At 39.4% G+C, this 20,451-nt stretch overlaps 1 protein-coding gene and 1 long non-coding RNA gene across 23 annotated transcripts in view; one reads left to right on the top strand and one right to left on the bottom strand.

Annotated features, from left to right (window-relative positions):
- Positions 1-20,451, bottom strand: part of Lpp (LIM domain containing preferred translocation partner in lipoma) — an 847,859-nt gene that overhangs the window by 299,489 nt on the left and 527,919 nt on the right. The window lies entirely within an intron of this gene.
- On the top strand, positions 915-20,446 carry LOC147825399 (uncharacterized). Its single transcript, XR_015441156.1, has 4 exons — positions 915-1,184; positions 11,543-11,740; positions 16,192-16,248; positions 19,261-20,446. It is a non-coding gene; the product is annotated as an uncharacterized LOC147825399 (long non-coding RNA).

A 20,451-nucleotide genomic window follows, 5' to 3' on the forward strand; every position in this document is an offset into this window, starting at 1 on the left:
CACTGTCCGTGCAGCTAAAATATGGCTGCACAGACTCGACATTTTGTTTCAAGATTTGAAGACGAAGCTTATTAGAGCACTAAAATAAAAGATAGGATTTGGGTCCCCGTTTTGCATCAGTGGCAAAACTGGTGATGCCCAGCACTATGTGGGGGTGGAGAATGAGCTTCTATTAGGTGGCAGGAAGAGGAGGGTGTGACAGTGCAGCTCCCAGGGGTTGTAAATGTAGAACAACTCATGCTGAATCCACTTGATTGTAGCTGACACTAGAAATGATGAAAAGCATTTCTCAAAGCAAGAACAACTCCAGTGCTCTGTCCTTTCCCATTAAAAGAAGATCTTGAAGGGCATTAGATTGTTATTCCATATCCTGTCCAAAAACTCTGAGAGTAGGTTGTGGATGACTAGGCTGTATATACTACTTTGAGTGAAGGAACAGAACTGGAAAGAAGGAAGTGGGAAGAGAGCCTGGAATAGGAATAAAATGAGGGTTTTTTGTTGGTTCTAAAGACCACTGGGGCTGAGCATCTACCTTGTATAAAGCACAGGGTTACGGCAGGGAGTATAGCACAGCACTCAATCCAACAGGTGGACTTTTCCTATCCTCACAGAGTGGGATGCTGAACCAGAGGCAAAACCAGAACCCATGCTAAAAAATAACAGGCACTAGGGAGGGAGTTATGCAGACACTATGAACATGACACATGAGCAGCAGAAACCAACTTGGGAAGACAAAGAGGGCTTCACGAAGGGTAATCAACTGAGAACGTTAGGATAGGAACGTGTAGCCAGGCAATAGCCCAAGAAAAAGTGTCCTGGGCAGAGAAAGATTGCACGCAAAGGGCTGTGGATAGAGCAATCACGGTGCAATTGGAGAAACGAAACGAGTTCCATGTGGTTAGCATACAGTGATGACATGAGGTTGGAGAGATACACAAGTGTCTTATCTCAGCCACATACGCGTGGCGCGTGTTCATTCAGAGCACATATCAGCAGCTCGGGCCAGTTTAAACAGTCATATTAAAATATGTTAAGAAGCTCGGCTTTTATATGCAGGACTAGGAGCAAGGAACCATGGAGTAAGGAACCATGGAATGGCTCTACATGGGAGAGCAACAGGCTATGGCTGAATTTCAGAGAGACCTCTCGCTCTCTCCCTTCAAGAGGCTACTTTGGAGATGAAGGTGGGTACAGGCATCTGGGTGGCAGAAGGGCCAGGCAGAGCACAGAGTGGGGCTTGTACTCCTTTCTCCCGAGGCAGGGCTTGACCTGTAGAGGTGACTGCTGTCACTTCCACTCAGGGTGACTTCCACTCTCCTGTCTAATTGCAGGAAAGTCATCTGCTTTGTTTTGCGACCGAAAGCAATGATTCTGCCTTATCATTTGGAATTATTTTTTACATTAAAAGACACTTAAATCTAGTGCTTATAGAAAGTTTCTTTATTTCCTTTAAGATTTTTGGGGGGGTCAATTAGGCTGGGCAAAGCAATGAAAAACACTGACACTGGAATAAAAAAAAGCTAAATTCTAACTCATTACAGGCAACACATGATTACTTACTTATTTAAAATTTAATTAAGCTAGAAAGTTATAATCTGAAAAGTAAAATTCTTTTGGAGAGAAAACTACCAAAAAGTTGAGTATTCCTAGAGGTTTTCAATATATATACACTCAAAAATATATATTCACACAGAAGTATTACTTTCATAGTTTTTTTTTTTTTTTTTTTTTTTGGTGGGGGACTGGTGCTGAGGATTGAACCCAGGGCTTCCTCTGGGCTAGGCAAGTGCTCTGCCACTGAGTTACCCTGGCTCTCAAATTTTCTCTTTAAACACAAGTAAGAGCCTTTATCTGTCCTTTATTTACAGGATTCTTTATATTTATTTACTTAAAAATGGTTTTCTTCTTGGGTGTTTTATCACTACCTGCAGGTTTACTTTGATTTTCTGATAGCTCCCATGCATTACTCATATTTTCTTTAGTTTGTAATTTTATTTTACTAGTCCCTTTATGGTTCTGCAAACAATGGTGCAATAGGTGTATAGCCATGCTCCTGTGCAAATATCTCTATAACACATTACTACTTGAAAGGGAATTGCAAAGTCAAAATATGTGTACATTTAAAGTTATGAAAGGTAGTGCTCACTTTTGTTTCAGTTTGTTCTCTAATACACAGGAGCGTACATGCTTTTTCCTATCTTAGCCAATACCAGGTACTAAATCAGTAAGTCTTAGCCAATCTGAAAAGGGAAGAAATGATATTTTAAACTCTTCTTTAAATAAAATGAAGTTTAACATCTTTTCATGGGGTCATTAACTTTTCATTTCATCTTTTATAAACTGCCGATGCATTTCCTTACTCTTTTAGTCTAATGGATAGTTTTTAAAAATTGTTTTTACAACACTTTTACACACATTCAAAATTACTGACATCACTTTATTATTTCAGTTTGGAAGAACAAGTTGCCGAGCCTCAGTTTCAAATTTCTGAGGAATACATAAGATAATGGATATGAAGTCACAATAAAAACTTTAAAACACTACATAGATTTGTATTTTATAAAGATTTCTTCACCCGCATCATTGCAAATGTATAATCTGGCCACAATGCAGAACACTGGGATATTTGCTCTCAGCCCAGCCTGAATAGCTATCATCAAGAATACAAATAGAATAATAAATGCTAGCAAGGCTTTAGGGGGAAAAGGAGCCCTTATACACTGTTGGCGGAAATGTGAATTAGTACCGCCACTATGGATTTAGTATAGAGGTTCCTCAGGAAACTAAAAACAGAGTTACCATTTAATCTAGCTACACCACCCTTAGTATATCCTTGAGAGAAAGTCAGTGTACTATAGAGATACCCATGTTTATCATAGTGTAATTTACAACAGCTGAGCTACTGAATCAGTCTAGGTCCACACCAACAAATAAACCAATAAAGAAAATATGATATATATACACAGCAGAGAATTACTTGGCCATAAAGAAGAATAAAGTTATGTCATTGGCAGGAAAATGCAACTGAATAACTAGAGATTTCCATGTTCAGTGACAGAACCCTGACTCACATAAGACAAATATCACATTTTCTCTCACAGGTAAAATCTAAAAACAACATCATCAAAAAAAAACAGATGACAGGAATGTAGAAGGGGGATTATTAGAGCACAGAAAGTGAATGGGGAAGGGGACGAAAGGGCAGAGGGATAACGAAGAGGTGGAAATGATGAAAGTATGTTGTATGCATGCAGAAATAATGCCAAAATGAGCATCATTATTCTGCATAACTAATAAAAAAATTAAAAAACCCTTTAAAGGGAATCTAGGATCTGTGTGAACTAAACGGACAAGAGCTATGGTCAGCTGCTAAGGCCAGTTGACCAGTTAAGGTGCACTCAGCTTTCCCCATTTCTAGTTCATTGTACTTTCTACTAAATCAGGCAGGTTACTGCAACTACTGGAAAACAACGCACCCTATGCACTATGGCTGAGGTGACACGTTAGGTGCAGTCACTACTGAGGTTGGAGCAGCTACGAATGGGGAGGAAGAGCAATGTCTATGGGGATGGAACTGGCAAGGATGACAGCAGCCCAGCCGCAGAGACCCAGAAGGGGCTGATGTCCTATGGTGGCAGTATGAACAGTCAGCACTGGTGGGGGGGTGGGGGGGGTGGTTCACCCTGATCCATGTGCGTGGTGTAGAAGAGATGGAGAGTAGCTAGAAGAGAACAGAAAGGGATGCCGTCCAGATTCAGAGAAAATGATCAGAAGGTTTGGAAATGAAGCTGTGCAGGAGAGGAGTGGAAACTGAAACCACTGAGCCAAGTGCATGATCCTTTACCTTCAGCCACCCTGTTAGCTTATGCAAAGGACTTTGCCGTCAGTGATCTCAGCTCTGTTCAGTTCAACCCTCCATCCAGAAATATCTGCCGAATGCTTACTATGGAGGATGCAAGGAGGAACAAAATTCCATACCTGCTTAAGAGAGAATCTACTGCTAATGGGGTTCATGAGAAATAAATGGGCGATTTATACACAAATTTGTAAATGCTACAGTGGGGTAAAGTAGACCGTGCTATTACAGGATGCTGGGGAGGATATGATACAAGAATCACATTTACTTTTCAGGACAAAGTGATGTCTAAACAGAAGTCAGAGGAAGGATAATTCTTGCCAAGTGATGGGAACAGAGGAAAGATGCATATTTCACAAAGAGAAAGTACTTGCTATCCTCAGAGGGAAGAGATAGCACTGTGTTTCTGTGTGTGTGTGTGTGTGTGTGTGTGTGTTTGTGTGTGTGTGTGTGTGTATGTTTGTCTGAGGAGTATGAATTTTCTCTTCAAGGTAATGGAGATTTTCTGAAGAACTTTGAAAGAACTTGCCACATAAATGAAACGAGACATACAGAAGCAAAAGCAGGTTAACCAGAGCAGCAGGTTTAAAGGACTTGTGGCACTGGGGGGTCTGTGAGCCCACTTAGGAAGACTGTCTGGTAAAGACTGAAGCTCAGAGAGAGGTCTGGGCTGCATATTTGGGCCAGAGGTTTTAGTACACAGACGTTATTTTGTAGTCATGGAAGCAGATGAAATCACTCAGGAGTGTAGAATGAAACCAGACAAGGATTAGGGCAGAATTCAGCAAAACTCTGAATTTAGGGAATGAAAAGAAGACAGGAAGTCTATGAAATTGAGTGAGAAGTTGTAGGAAGAAAACCCAGTGTGTGGAGTCACAGAAGCCAAATGAAGAAAATGCTCAGGGAGGTCCTGTCAGTGTCTTTACATGCTGGAGAATAATAAGGAATGAAAGGCTTCAGCATATTTAGCAGCAAAGAGGTCACTGGAGAGGCCTTGACTTAAAGCTTTCTTTGTAATGTGATTTCCTCTTGGGTGTATTTTGTTAAGTGAAACTTGTTAAAATTTTTTTTTTTTTTGGTACTGGGGATCGAACTTGGGACCTTGTGCATGTGCGGCAGGCACCAGAACCACTGAGCTAAATCCCCAGCCTGTTAAAAAATTTTTGTAAACGAATTTTTTTTTCTTAAAATAAAGACTTTTTCACAATGGAAGAAAAAAACCCCATTAGCGGTGTAAGTGCAGAAGGGGGACAGAAGCCAGAATGCAAGGAGCTAAACTGTGAATGGAAGGTGAGAGATCAGAGAGAACGAAGATTCGGGGTGTATGTTTAAGTGACAGCAAAAGGAGATGCAAAGCTGTGGAAAGAAAAGGAAAGGTTTGCAATTTTTGTTTTTCAATATTTTATCAATTAATTGATTTTTTGCAGTTCAAACAAGTATTTTTATTTCAAATATACAAAAACTTTTAAATAAACATTACATTTTCTGATAACTATAGAGTCACTTGAAGTTGGAGTTAATCAGACAGAGAGACTGTGTACCCTTTCATCCCTTTTTCCCCTAGTGTTAACACTTTGTAAATCTACAGTATAGTATTAGGGTCAGGATATTATCTTGGTATAATTAGCTGGCATTATTCAGATTTGCCCAGTTCTACTGATACTCATTTGCTTGTGGTGTGTGTGTGTGTGTGTGTGTGTGTGTGTGTGTGTGTACTCATAAACATATGTGTATTTAGTTTTATGTGGTTTTATCACTTGTTTAGATTTACATATCTGCCAACACAGTCAAGTACATCGCCACGATTCCTTCTATTGCCCTTTTAAGTAAATATGTCTACTCTTCACCCCAAATCCCTCAATCTTAACTCCTTGCTCCCCTCCCTAAGGCTGGACAATCACTAATCTTTTCCCCAATTCCATAACGCCATTTAAAGAATGCTATGCATAGAATCATACACCATATAACCAAGGGGATTGGCCTTTCCCATTCAGCATAATTCTCCTATGAGAAGTTGCTGTGTATAGATCAAGAATTTCTTCCTTTTATTTGCTGAACAGTATTCCAGGGTAAGAATGTATCATAGTTTAATCAGCCACCTGTTGAAGGACATCTGGATCATTTACAGGTTGGGGTTGTCATGAACATAGCTGCTATGTTTGAGCAAACAGACGTCCTCATTTCCCTGGGATAAATGCCTAGTAGTACAAATGGGTCATATGGGAGGTACATGTTTAGTTTTACAACAACCTCTCAAACCGTCCTTAAGAGTGGTTGTACCATTTTATATTTCACCTGCAAAGGATGAGTGATCCATTTGCTGCATTATTGCTACAGCATTGAGGTTTAACATTATTAGCTATTAAGGAAATGCAAGTTACAACTGTAATTTGATACCACTACCTATCAGAATGGCTAAGTTCAATACCATCAAGGTACCTATGTGCAACGTGGCAGCATATAGATGGCAAGTTTGAGAAGAGATGAGAATGACTAAAGAGATAGTTGAGTCACGAAGGAGGATGCAAGCCAGCAAAGGAAACTGAGAAATCAGTGAGGATTAAACTGGGAGGCTGGACATGCCAAAGAAGTTAGGAGAACATCATGGGCAAAATGCCCACCCCCCGAGATATCATGGTAAGCACTGGTGGAGAACAATGGTTTCCACAATGTGGAAGTCACCGATGTCTTCAGCTACTGTAGTCAATGTAGGACTGGTGAGAAAGAGGCCAAGCAGGAGAGAAGGCAGAATGCTAGGTAAACAAATGGGAAAGGATTTCTAAAAACCTACACCCAAAGCATTTTTCTGTGAAGTGGTGGAGACATCAGTAGCTAAGAGGGAGGTGTGAGATTCACGGAGGAAAATATTGCCCATGCTAGAACATAGCTGGATGCTGTTGACAGTAAGTCAACTGAGAGGGAAAGAGGCGGAAGATGTAGGATAAAGAATGGAAAGTCTATGGAGTGAAAAGCCTGAGAAGACAGAGCATCTGATAATCTGACAGGCACTAAGAGGAACAAATCTGACAGCAGACACCCAGTGAATGTCTTCTAGCAGATTTCATTTTCACTGCAAAGAACAAGGGAATGTCATCCCTTTAGAAGGAATGTGGGTGGCACAGTTAAAACTTGGGGTAGAAGATAACATTTATGAAACATCTGAGAGTAGATATAAGTCTGTAGAGTAGGGCTGAGGTCCACATCCAGCTTGGTCACCAGTTTTTAATACTATCAGTGTGCCTGTGCTTTTCTCTAGCAACATCCAGCTGCTTTGGCGAGCAAAAGACAAGTGGTGGTGTTCATCCAGAATCGAATATTGCTAGGAAAGAGTCACAGGACAGAGAGGCAAGTGATCGAGGGAAGACATTATAAAACAAACTCTTATAGTGCATTTTTATTGCTTGCCAGAGAAAGTATAAGATAGGTTCTTCAGGGTAAATCTCCATGATAACAGCCAGTATTTATCAGGCATCCCTGATAGCAGGCACCATATTAGGCACTTATCCCAGGTGAACTCATTCAGTTCTAGCTGATAGCCTCAAAAAATAAGCACCTCCTCTTATCTGCCTGGCTTAATAGACGAGAAATCCTTGTCTTAGAGAAATGAAGACCTCGAGCCCTGTCATTTCATCTTACAGTGTAGAAAGTGGCAGGGTGTGGATTGAAATTAATATCTCTTCAATTTAAATGTTGAGCTCTGTACACCACCTTGTAGCTTTTGGGATGTGCAGACTGAGCCAAGTGGTCAGGTAAGTTTTCCAGAGCCTTCTGATAGAGACATGGGGACTATCTCATAGAGGGATGGATTCAGAAATAGAATGAGTGATGGGGGTTCGGAGGGCATTCTGGTGGGACATGTGGAGCGATGTTGGTGGTGAAGGCAGGAAGGCGAGGAGAAGGAGGAAGGTTTTTCACTAGAAAGGAGAAACAAGGAAAAGCAGTAGACTTCTACTGAAGGTCTGGACCCACCATAAGCTTCAGCTACCGCAGGACTATGCCTACTGGCTGAGGACATGGTGGAGATGAGAAGTCCTGCACTGGAGCCCTTTCCTCCACTCCAGAGATTAACCAAGCAATGTTACCCTTTTCACTGAAGCCTCACCCCTTCTACTTACACTGATGGATCTGGATACGAAGAGGCTGCAGTCTTAGTTCTGACTGGGACAGACTATTCATTCTCAAGTGTTGTCCAAGATTCATTTTGAATAACAGAGAGATTGCAATGTTCACTCCAAAGACATGCTGCTCTCACAGCTCCTTCGATTCCAAAGTCCTTGAATCCCATTAACAGCTCTGATAGGGAGGCAGAAATCAGAAGTCTTAGTCCTCCCAAACCTTTGACAAATATGCCCTATCCAGGCAGACACCAAGAAGGGCAGAAGGCTGACTTATGGATGCCCCTGTCTAAATGAGTTTGAAGCCATGATGTTTTGCATATGAATGCCCACTGTTATGGTTTATATCTAGATGCCCCCATCCTCAGTCTCATGTGCTCACAGATGGGCTTTTGAGAGGTGACTGGACCAGAGAGGCTTGACATTTATCAGTGGATTAGTCTGCAGCTAAATGGGATTTGGGAGGTGAAGGCTGGTTGGAGGAGTGGTTCACCTGGGGCATGGCCTGGATGGATCTATCTCCCTTACTCCTTCCTCTTTGACTCTCTGCTTCCCACTGCCATGCCATGAGCTCTTTCAGTTCTGCCAGCCCCCTCTGCCATGTTGCCCTGTCTTGGAGCCAGTGACTGAAGCCTCTACAAACTGTGAGCCAAAATAAACCTCTCTTTCTTAGAACTGTGGTGTGGGGAATTGTGTCTCAGCCATGAGAAAGTAACTAAGACACTCCTGACTAGCTCTCTGTGTTGGGCTAAATCCTTTCAGCCTTTGGAGCCTTGGTTTCCTCATATTTTTTTTTTTTTAAATAAAAATAATTACATCTGTTCATCAGGCTCAAATTTATGTTGAAAATGTTTTATACACTAGAAAGCACTAAATAGTTATTAACTTTTGTAAACTCAACAATTAATAAACACCACCTACATTGAAAATGTTAAAGGAGTAAAGAATGAATAAGTTACCACTGCAGGAAGAGGAAATAAATATACAGTAAGTTAGACAATGATAAATGTCATATGTTTCATTTCACTTCTGCTTAAAACAGATTGGAGAGAACAAGGCCTAATGTATAACCTCATTTTATTCTACATTAAGAGATAGGTTATAAAATTTTCCTTTAACTTTAAAATACAAAATAACTCAGAATCTTCTTGTGTTGTTATTGCTCTCATTTTTAAAAACAGAAGCTCTACATGTCCTACAGGACCATCTCTTTTTTCAAGCCAATGAAAATTCTTCATGCTGCAGACATGCTGAACCAATCCAGAAGGAAGTGGTCAAGATCCTTAGAGGTCTTCATAGCAGCACAGACTAGAAATGAATACAGGGACTAGAATTTACGCAAAACAGGAGAAAATTCAGATGAGCTTACGGACTTCAGGCTGTCAAGTGAAAGATGTGTTAGTTGTTTTCTCTGAGGAGCATAAATAAATGTAAGATTTCTATTCAAAATAAGAAGTAACTGTATAACTTTCAGAGAATTAAACAAAAGGAAAAGCTAGTAAATTTGAAATGCATAGGATATGTCCCATCACTAGAACTGCACTTGTTTTTTAAAAGAAATGGTACATCAATTGCAAAATCACTTTTGCAAAATTCATTGCAAAAAACTCCATCTGAAAAATAAGTAAGCATTCCTCTTTTTCTTTTTGCTGCATTCTTGACTTAGTGAACTGGCACAAAATGAAAGTAGATGTCTATATTTCACGGCCTAGCCACACAAAGGGAACCAACTGGCACAAGTGATGAGTTCGGAGGAGGCTTTTGTGTACTACTCAAAGAGCCTCTGCCATCATCAGATCTATGCTTCAGCCGCACAAGGATCCACACCCCTTCCTGATTTCCTGCTGTCGACTGTTCTAAATGAAATAATTCATCGTCCATAAAGCCTGCTTTACAGTCCACTTCTGTTTATCAGTGTAATGTGCCTGCAGCATGCAGTTCTCCAACATCCCTCTATCTGGAGCACATTATCTGAGAAGGAGAGGTGGGAAATTACTTCAAATTATATGAGTTTTTCTAAGTGCAATAACATTCCTCAGTTTTTAAAGGACATGTTTTTTTTTTTTTTAAAGTTGTCATTTGAATTCAAGTTCTTTGGAAAACATGCATAATAATCTTAATGATCCCATTGAGTAGTTTAAATTCAAATTGTGAGCATCTAAAATACCATCCTGGCAATACTTTCCATAAATTATTCTCAAATTCAATACAACCCTACACACAGAAGCACACACACACACGTATCTCGCTAAAAAAAAAAATTTAAATTACAGTTTCTCTTCTCTTGTCCCATTTAAATTGTCACTTGGTTGATAAATTAGTGCTGTAGTGTCTGCTTAAAAATGTCTATATAATTTTTCTAAAAAATAATTTTTTGGCAAGTGTAAAATTTTATATCCTTTCAAGGTAAATTGAGCTTTGCTTTGTTGTAGGGTTCCTGGCTTTGGCATGAGTGTGTGCTCAATTTGTAAGTACACATGGATGTGTGTCTTGGTGTTTCGCAAATCAAGCCAGATTTACTCATTTCCCTTCTGATTCATTGTGTACACTAGCACTTTTAGGAAATGCTTAGAGACTGACTCCAAAGGGTGACTTCTACTAGAGACTGCTCGCCTAAAGTCTTTATGATGAGCTCGGATACATAGCAGAATTAGACTGAGGACACCATAGAATTTAATGATTAAGGGAAAGAAAGCTCTTTTGAACATTAATGAGAAGAGACTACATTTTTGCTTTATTTTTAGTATTTCTGAGAAATAACATTTATTTACAAAGCTTGCCAGTAAGATTTCAAGAAAAGGGAAATATGTAAATGAGCTACAGAATATTCCAATTGTAATATATAACGAAATGAAGCCACACAGATTGCAGCCTTCCTTCAGCAGAATTCAAAGGTGTACAATTCGCAAACTTAATCAACAACTACACTATGAGGAAAAAATTTTCCATAAATTTGAAAATACTGATGTATTTCTGAATTGTCCTGAAATCTGTCTCTCCTTGGTGAAAAACAGTTGGGATATTTGATACCACTTCAAACATCAATGAAACAATACCGATAAGATACTTGCCAATAATTAGAAGTTATTAGTCCCATTAGACTGTTCTGATATTTGAACAGCTCCTACTGACAGTAACGATTCAATGACTCTGGACTACAAAGAGTGGTTGGGCATTAGCTAGTTAAAACAGGGAAAGGGGGCCGGGGATTTAGCTCAGTGGTTTGGCCGCCTGCTGTGCAAGCACAAGGACCCGAGTTCAATGCCTGGTACCAAAAAAAAAAAAAAAAAAAAAAAAAATGGAAACAAAGTCTGTAAATAAGGAGGAGTGGAGGGGTTGGAGGGAGGGCAGGGAATGGGGGAAAAATAAGAAAAAAGATATATCATATAAAGGTACAAGTTTCCAATGATGAATATAACTGTATTGTATACTTAAAACGTACCAATAAACTTAAGGAAAAAAAGAGAATGTCATTTTGTTGCATAGGTTGGTATTTAGAAACCACCTCATTGTAAAGTTACTTATTTTTCTTAAAAAGACAACTCACCCATTAAAGTCTATTGTGCCTAAGGGCCAACAGAAACTCCTTTCAGTGTTGTGGAAGTCCGAGGAGAAAACCATCAGCACCATCAACCAGTATTAACCGGATGTCAAGAGAGTCTGAGGCCCGCTTAAGGAGCCCCAAGGAATGAAGAAAAGCGACAAGAGACACAGTGTGATGGTAACTACCCCGGCAGGAAGACAAGACCCTGGGATGTTTAGATGAACGGTAACACAATGTGCCCCTCGCTGTTTCGCTGCCACCTCAAAAGACATTTTGTGTCCGCAATGGCACTTATTCTAAATGTTTTTTTTCAATTTTTATTTCTATTAGTGCATGTGTGCAGTACATAATGCTTACATTCAGAGTGGAGGGACAGTACATGTACAGAACACACTTCAGTTCCTTTTTCATCTCCTTCTGTCCTCTTGCCTTCCTTTCTTCATTTCTTGGTTTCTTTACCTTTTGCAAAAGTTCTACCTGCTTGCTTCCTGTTATCTTTTATTTTGGTCTTTATTTGGGGGGGGGTTCTTCTCTCCATCTGGCTATTTCATTTAACCATAAAGCTTCTTGAGAATTAGGTGATTTTTGTCTTTTAAATTTTTATCCACCTAATGACCATTAAAATATGTGAAATGCAGAGGATACTTAGTAAATATTCGTTAGGTGGATTTCAATGGACTGGATCATTTAAGCAAGCAACTGATGTGCAAAGGTCAGAAAACTAGACTCGGGGTTAGGAAACAGAAGTCAGAGAGACCTGTTTCAGTGTCTTAACTCTCTGGTATACATGCTCTGGGCCTCAGTTCTCTCATATCAAATCAAGAAAGAACACCTGCTGTGTGGGATTGTTGTGAACATTAAATGAAAAACAACTATAAACGTACTTTGGGCACATGTGTTTAAGTGTAAGATATTATTATGCAAAGCAGTTGCTACAGGTGCTAAATGCTAAAGGATATATAATTAACATAGCTGGAAAACAGGCAGATTATTAAATATAGTTGCCAATGTTGAGGCTCAGAAAATGATACCTCAAGGTATGGGGCTTTGGCACGCTAAGTGCTTTGAACTACAGAAGACTGGCAGGCCTCTGAACCCAGGCGTCTGTGCCCTTTTGCACTCTTGTTTCTTGTCCTGGATTCCTTATTTTACTAAACACAGAAAGAATACAACTGGCATGAGTCTTTTCCCCGGAAATGTCCTCAGCTGGGGAAGATTAACTGTTTTACAGGACAGGAGCCTGAAGGTCACTACTATGTTGAGACAAACTTAATAGGAGGCTATTCCTTATTCTCCTAAGGGGCGATTCATCTTTCTCCCAAATCATTTACTTTTTTCTAAACTGCCTACAGCTCTCTCCACCTTTCTCTAAAATGAAGGTATTAAGCTGCTCTTATCTCTAGGGTTTTGCGTACTCACTTTCCTTTATTGAAGTGCCCCATGCACTTAATATATTTGTATTCTTTTCCTCCTATAAATCTGTCTATTGCCAGTTTATTTCATAGATTCTATCAGTCCTTCAGAGGGCACAGAGAAAATATTTTTCATTCCTACACTTAATACTCTCCAACAGTAACTGGGAGCCAAGTTATTCTTTCCTAAAAATACCAAATAATATACTAACTGTTATATGATTTATAAACCCACATGGCCCTTTCACCTGGAAACTCTATCCCCACTGGGCTTCATTTACTAAAATAAGAGGGTCTTGGGTTAAGAGAATCTTCAAGGTTCTTTCCACTCAAAGACATGAAGGTTGACTTCTAGTCAATTCTAGCAGCAAAATGAATTTAAACTCTTTAGCAGTGTCTTGTGGTGCTTTTATAGCTGTTAAGCATGGTATCTACCTTATCAACAAAGGAATGACAGCATCAACATTATTTTTCCTTTAGCTCTGGATTTCATGAGGCTTTAGGACAAAAAAATTCGGCCTTTGTAATGAATTCTGTTAAGATGCCTACAGAGGAGATGATGAGCCTAAAATTGTTTTTGCAGCAAAACCTCCGCAAAGCAGAATATATATATATATATATATATATATATATATATATATATATATATATGTTTTAACCTCTTCTACCTTCATATTTTCTCCAGAGTAACAGATAGGTAATACTCAATACATCCTTATTGATCAAGAGGCTGATATAATTTCCTTCAATCTAGAAAACTGCGGTGGAGTTCAACATGGAAAATAATTATTTAGAAATTGGAATTCTTCTCACTCATTCTTTCTCCTTTACCAAAATCCATTTTCCAACTCCACAATCAAGGCCTGGATGAAATTCTGCCTCCTCTGGGAGGTCTTTACTGATTCTGGTGCCTCCTTGCCTGACCCCATGCCAGAGCATACCCTGACCTCTCACCACCGCTGAATCTGTCACAGATAAAGCCAGGCGACTTTGCCTTGTATCGTATTTGTTTGCAGGTAGGAACCTCCCCACCAGTCTAAGGGCTCATATCCTGAGTCCTGAGTCTCGTGCTGCTCTGTATTCTTCCAGCACTGAGCACAGTCCTGTGCGCCCAGAAGGTACTCCTTCAGCGTCTCCTACAATCGCAGGTAGTTTACAATTCAGTTAAATATGTGCAGAAGGAAGAAAGCTCACTTTCCCCAAGGCAGTGGAGACAGCGATCACCTCCCTTCCCTGAATGGTCCTCTATGAGAACTGAGTCACCCTTGAGAAAAATCTGACAGCACGATCTCACAAAAACAATCTTCTTCATTTGATTTTACTTTGAACTTAATTAACAGTATTGCTTAACCTGCCACCTCTTAATTATACTGGCAAGTTGGTGAGGTTTATTGATCCATGCATGAGGAGTTAATTCCAAAAGGGACTTTGACAAAGAACACTTTATGGGAGAACACATCGTTATTTCAGCAGCTTTGCTGGAATGACCTATAGCCCCTGCCCGGCCAGACTCAGGCTGCTCTGGCTTCCTGCCACTTGAGCCAGTTTCCTAATGATCTAATAGGAATGTGCAATAGTCCTCTCTTTAAAAAAAAAGTCTTTCTTTTTCTTTTTCTTTCCTAAAAATGAGATCAGAGCTAGTAGGTCAAATATATTGTTAAAGGAAAATGCACCAGGGCTTGAATGTTAATAGGACCCCAAGGAGTATTTAAAAAAATTCTTTAAAGGCAACAAGATGCTCAGTGAACATCTTCTAAATAACTAAAGTATGTAGCTTCTATCACCAGAAACAGGATAGTCTAACTTCTATTCCATCAACCATTGCTGATAATGCATTTATAGACCTATGGTCTAGCGGTTTAAATAACTGCAAGGAACTAAATGGAATCTCTTCTAAATTCAGATGTGGAAACTCTCAGCTCTCAATGTGACAGTATTTGGAAATGGGGTTTTTGGAAGATAATTTAGATAGGGTTGTGAGGGTGGGGCCCTCATGTTGATTATTAGTGCCCTCATAAGGAGAGCAAGCAGAGGGCTTGCTCCACCCATGCATCTCTCCATGTGAGGACACAGTGAGAAGCTCAGCATCTGCAAATCAGGAAGAGAATCTTCACTAGCCCCCGTCATGGTGGCTCACTGATCTTGTACTTCACAGTCCCTAGAATTAGGAGAAAATGAGTATCTGTTGTTTAAAGCACACAGACTATGTATTCTGTTATGGAAGTTAAAACCTACAAATAAGTCATTAAAAAGTGAATGCATTAAATACTCCCTAAGGAAAGAGGTCTTCTTTTGGATACTATTTTGAGCAAACCAGAGTAACTTTGGGTGGTGCATAGGGAAAAGAGATACAGAGAAACTAACAGAAAAACAAAAACCAAACCAAACCAAGTTTGTTCCGAAGGAGCTCACAGTTTCTTTATATAAAAGTGAGATTATCTACCATTATAAAGAAGATATAGAAAAGGATTAAAAGAGAGGGGAAATATTAACACCAAAGTACAGATAAAAGTTCTGGAAATACAGGGAAGGAAGTGCATGTATTCAGGTGGAGGGGAATATAGAAGAATTTGCAAAGCAGAGCTAACCAAACCGGAAGCTGAGAGATGCAAAATGGAGTCTTGCTGATTTAAAAAAAAAAATTTCTATATGATAAGAGGCCATCCAGTAGCATGGATTTACTTAAGAGCAAATCAGAAGCTGAGATCTGGAGTCCAGGAACTCAAAGTTCTGCACTAATCTTCATTTGTCAAAGGCCATGGTTTTCAAAGCCTTTACTTTATTAATCTGTATAAAGGGTTAATAAATATGTAGAATTAGGTGAAAATAAGATGGATCATGACACTTCAGTATAAGCTTTCTCCCCAAAGACTGTCTTGCTGGATTGCTTATCTCCTTCAAACGCTCCTGCATTCTCTTCTCCCAGGGCTTTTCCCTCAGCCCCAACACACTTAGTACTTTTCACTCTGTGGAAAAACTCTCTGCATATTTGTTTTGCTCTATAATGGAACTTCTTTAGATTCTTTGCCTCCACTAGAATAAAAATAAAAATAGTTCACTTTTGAAAAGAATACAATTTAGAAGGTTCAGTTTCATTTCAGATTACATGTCCCATGAGTTGTATTCATTTAAATAGCCTCGTATATATTTTAGCATTAATAAAGAGCTCATAAGGTAAGAATAACTTCTGTGGAAGATGTTTATTATCTTTTCAAAAATAAATGGATACAATTTAAAAAGTCATCACATGTCTCTCCTTTTCAGATTACTTCAAGAATTCTCAGGCCCTTTAAAAAAATCAATTCAAAGTGGATCCAATATGTGAGTATAAAACCTGAAACCTTGAAACTGCTACAAGAAAACATAGGGAAACACTTGAAGCTGTAGGGTTTCCTGAACAGAATTCTACTAGTCTAGGAAATAATGGAAAGAATCAGTGAATGGGACGACATGAAATTAAAAAGCTTTTGTGCAGCAAGGGAAACAAGTGACGAGATAGTCTATGGAATGTGAGGAAAATCTTTCCCAGCTACATTTCCAACAGAAGATCAATATCTAAAGTATATAAAACATTCAAAAAACTTAGAATAAAAAAAATCAAATAGCCCAAGCAATAAATGGGCAAATGAACTGAACAGGCATTTCTCAATAGAAGTAAAAATCACCTGTAAATATATGAAAAATTCTTCAACATTTTTAGCTACTAAAGAAATGCAAATCAAATTTATACTGAGATTCTATCTCACCCCAATCAGAATGACTATCCACAAGAATACAAAAAACAATAAATGCTAACAAGAATGGAGGAGAAAAAGGAACCCTTTTATAGTGCTGATGGGAATGTAAATTAGAACAGCCACCATGGAAATCAGTAAGGAGCTTGCTCAAAACACTAAAAACAGAGATACAGCGATACCATGCTTTGGTTCATATTCGAAAGAATTAAAGCCAGCATACTATAGGGATCCTGGCATACTCATGTTTATTGTAGCAGAATTCAAAATAGCCAAGACATGGAACCAGACCAGGTACCTATCCACACGTAAATGGATAAAAGTAGAGAATTATTCAGCAGTAAAGATAACAAAATTATGTCATTTGCAGGAACATGGATAGAACAGGAAATCATCACACTGAGCAAAATAACATTCTGGTTGTCCCTAGAAGGACAAGTATCTCATGTTACCCCTAATATGTGGAATCTAAAAGAGATGGCCTGAAAGGAAGTCTATTACTAGACAAAAGGAAGAGAATCAAGTTCCCTTACCATTAAGGAAAGGTAATGGGGGAAAAGGAGATGACAAAATATATACATGGAAATTCCTTATTTTATAAAATTGATAAGCACTAATATAAATACATGTTCAAAAACTGAGCTACAGGAGATCTGGTAATCTCAAAAGTTAAATATGAACTATTTCAGAGTAAAATCAAATTCTCAGTGCATCCATCCAACTGTGACATCCCATACAGGTTTTCTCCCCTTCTGACACCTAATCTCCCATACACTAGAAGTAGGAGACCTAATTACTAACTACTCTTCAGTTAAAAAAATAAATATTCTTTGAAAACCTACTAGGCCCTTGCCACTATGAGGCATTCAAAAAGAGCAGCGCCTGCTTCACAGTTTCCAGGACATCTGCCTCTGCCAGCACTCCCTCCTCTGCAGGGAGGCCAGGTAAAGAAGAGATTCAGGAAGGAGATCTTATCTGTTTATTTACTTATTTCTATCAGCCTGGCCACCACAGGGAGGTGGCCTGCCACATTCAAAGTCATCAGAACATCAGAGAACCTCCACTCAAATTCCTTGGCAACTTTTCCGTGTGAGGAGAGTCTGTGTGCTTGCCCTTGAGCGACTGCAGTGGCTCTTACGAGAATTCTGTGGCTGGAAGCTAGACAGCTGGCCTCACCCTCACATCTCTCTCTTCTATCTTTTATATCCACATCTCAGCAATAACTCTGATCATGGCTCTGGGAGCCAAATTTTCCTCTTCCCTTCTTACACTCAGACTTAAGTCCAGGGTGCACTAGAGGGCAAGCAAAGGGTGTGCGAGCCACTGTGAGGAGACACTGGCATCTAGAGTAGATGCAGGTCACCTTTTCGTGCCCTATAACTATAAAAACAATGATAATAGGTTCACCTACCTGATAAGCACTACAGAAAAGACACAGGGAAGCCAACATGACCTCCACCCCCAGGCACATACTCTTTGAGGAGTTCAACCACTCATGTGTTAAGGACTCCCACAGCTTCGTCATACAGGTTGTGGTCAGGTTGAATCCCACGAGAGAAATGGAAACAGAAACCTTGCAGGTTCAGGGAAGGCCACATCTAGTTGAGGAAGATCCAAGAAAGCTTTTTAAGGATGGTTGATTCCGATTTTTAGAGGAAGAAAATGGGGCAGACAACAGCCGGAGGCTAGACAGAGAAACATCAGATATCAGTCCTTGGGCAAGTACTGTAAAAAGCATGGGAGGTAAGAGTGGAAAATTATTTGGGGCCACTGCCTGTATGAGCTAGGCTGAAAAGTACAGACACGTGGATCTCAAACTTGAGTATGCATGAGAATTCTTCTCCACCCTTACCCTCTGCTGTGTGAAAGGTACGAAGTTCCCTAGTGTAGAAATTGGGAGAGGGTCTAGAGTTTTATTTTATTAATAAGGTCTTCGGGGTGACAGCAAAGCATATGACCTCCGAGGCATTTAGAGAAAAATCTAGCTTCCAGAGTCTCATGTCTTATCATCCCTCAGACTCCAGCGGCTCTGAAACCAGCAATGTGAATGTTTTGCCATTTGCTAAATCAAGTTAGGGAAAATTCTCCTTTACAAATTTTATACACAAAGCCTTCACTATGATTTGTGCACAGCCTTATTGTCTTGGAATCCTTGTTTAACCATATAACCATGTGAGGTAAGAAACAGTGCTTTCATTCTATATGTGGGGAAAGTGAAGCTCAAAGAAACGGGTGGTTACAGAATAGTAGCTGGTCAAGGTGGGTGCCATTTTAATAGACATATTCTGTCCTTAGAATAATTTGCCTTATACCAAACTCTTTAAATGAAAAGACTGAATATCTTACCTAGGATCCTGGAGCTTATTTTTCAGGTTTAATTTTAAGCTTGACATTTAGAGCACGCTCCTCTCTGTCATGTCTCTATCTCCTCCGTCTCTTATTTCTATGTCTGTCTCTGTCTGTCTGTCTCTCTCTGACTCTCTCTCTCTCTCTCTCTCTCTCTCACACACACACACACACACACACACACACACCTCTCCCTCACTCCTATTTATTCTAATAGAAAGTAGAATGCCACAGACATTTCTTTCTTCTGTAGGTACGGAAGACTTCTGAAGACCCACTGACAGATTCCATGCTAGAGCTGGCTAATTATCCTGAATAATCCATTAAGCAATAGAAGGTAAATATGAAAGAAAACAAGGAATAGGCTCCTTCCCTATGTTCTTTCCATCTTTTTACCTCTAAAGTAGGAAGTTTACTGAACCACTGCCAACAATTCACTCAGCCTAATGAAGTGTATAAGTAATGGGATTAAATAATCTTAAACCATTATTACAGTGGCCTGATGCTGACATTCATCTAAACTCTGGCAAACATCGTGTGGTGAGTTCATGCTTGATTTAAAAATAAATAAACTAGGGCAGTGGGAAGGCTTTAGCATAAAGTTTCAGAAGCATTTAACCTGGAAATTTGAGACCCTTCATTCCGTTTCAAGATGAAGTAAACATTGTCCTAATTCTACACTCTCCAACCAAAGTCTCCTGAATCCAACATTTTCTAAGAATGTCTCTCTGGACCTGTAGCCACATATGGTTAAAATTCTTCTTGTCAGTCCCCAAAGAAAGCAGTTCTTTGAAGGCATCATCAAGGATCATGGTTTCTATTCCTGCCCCTGCCATTAATAAACCATGTAACCTCAGGCAAATCAGTCAGCTTTCTCAGCTATAAAATGACGTTATTGAATTTCTAAGGTTCCTTCTGGCCCTTAAAAAGCATTCTAATTCTATGACAACAGCAGTTAATATAGTTTGAGTTAGGAACTAGGAGGGAAATGCTTTATGCAGTTAGGGCCCTGTTTTGTTCTGGGCAAACTGCTCAGGGGTCTGCATTTCACTTTCCTTACCAGGGAGTTCTGCTTAGGAGCCTGCAGGGCTGTGGTGAGCTGTAACCAAGACTAGCAAATAGCTGGGGCCTATTTGAGGACAAGAGCTACATAAACACCATCAGTAAAGGACAGTAAGGTATCTATTCATTCCCCTGCTGCAAACTTGTTGCTGTTGTGGAATAATAGGGTTAAAATAGGGATGCCTATAAAAATGAGAGATACTTTCCAAAGTACATTCAATCCCAAAGTCATTTTGTGGATGAGTTAATTATTCTTGGGAAATTGAACAGCATTCTTTACTTTGATCATTTATACTTTCAATTAAAGTTTTACCTAGGTATTTTGTATGTTTTGTTATTCTGAGTAAGGATTTTTTCCTGTTACAATATCTAAACTTAAACA

This window comes from Heterocephalus glaber, unplaced genomic scaffold (assembly GCF_053883595.1).
Source record: "Heterocephalus glaber isolate CG9 unplaced genomic scaffold, H.glaber_assembly_v1.0 deba00001504, whole genome shotgun sequence".
NCBI lineage: Eukaryota > Metazoa > Chordata > Mammalia > Rodentia > Bathyergidae > Heterocephalus > Heterocephalus glaber.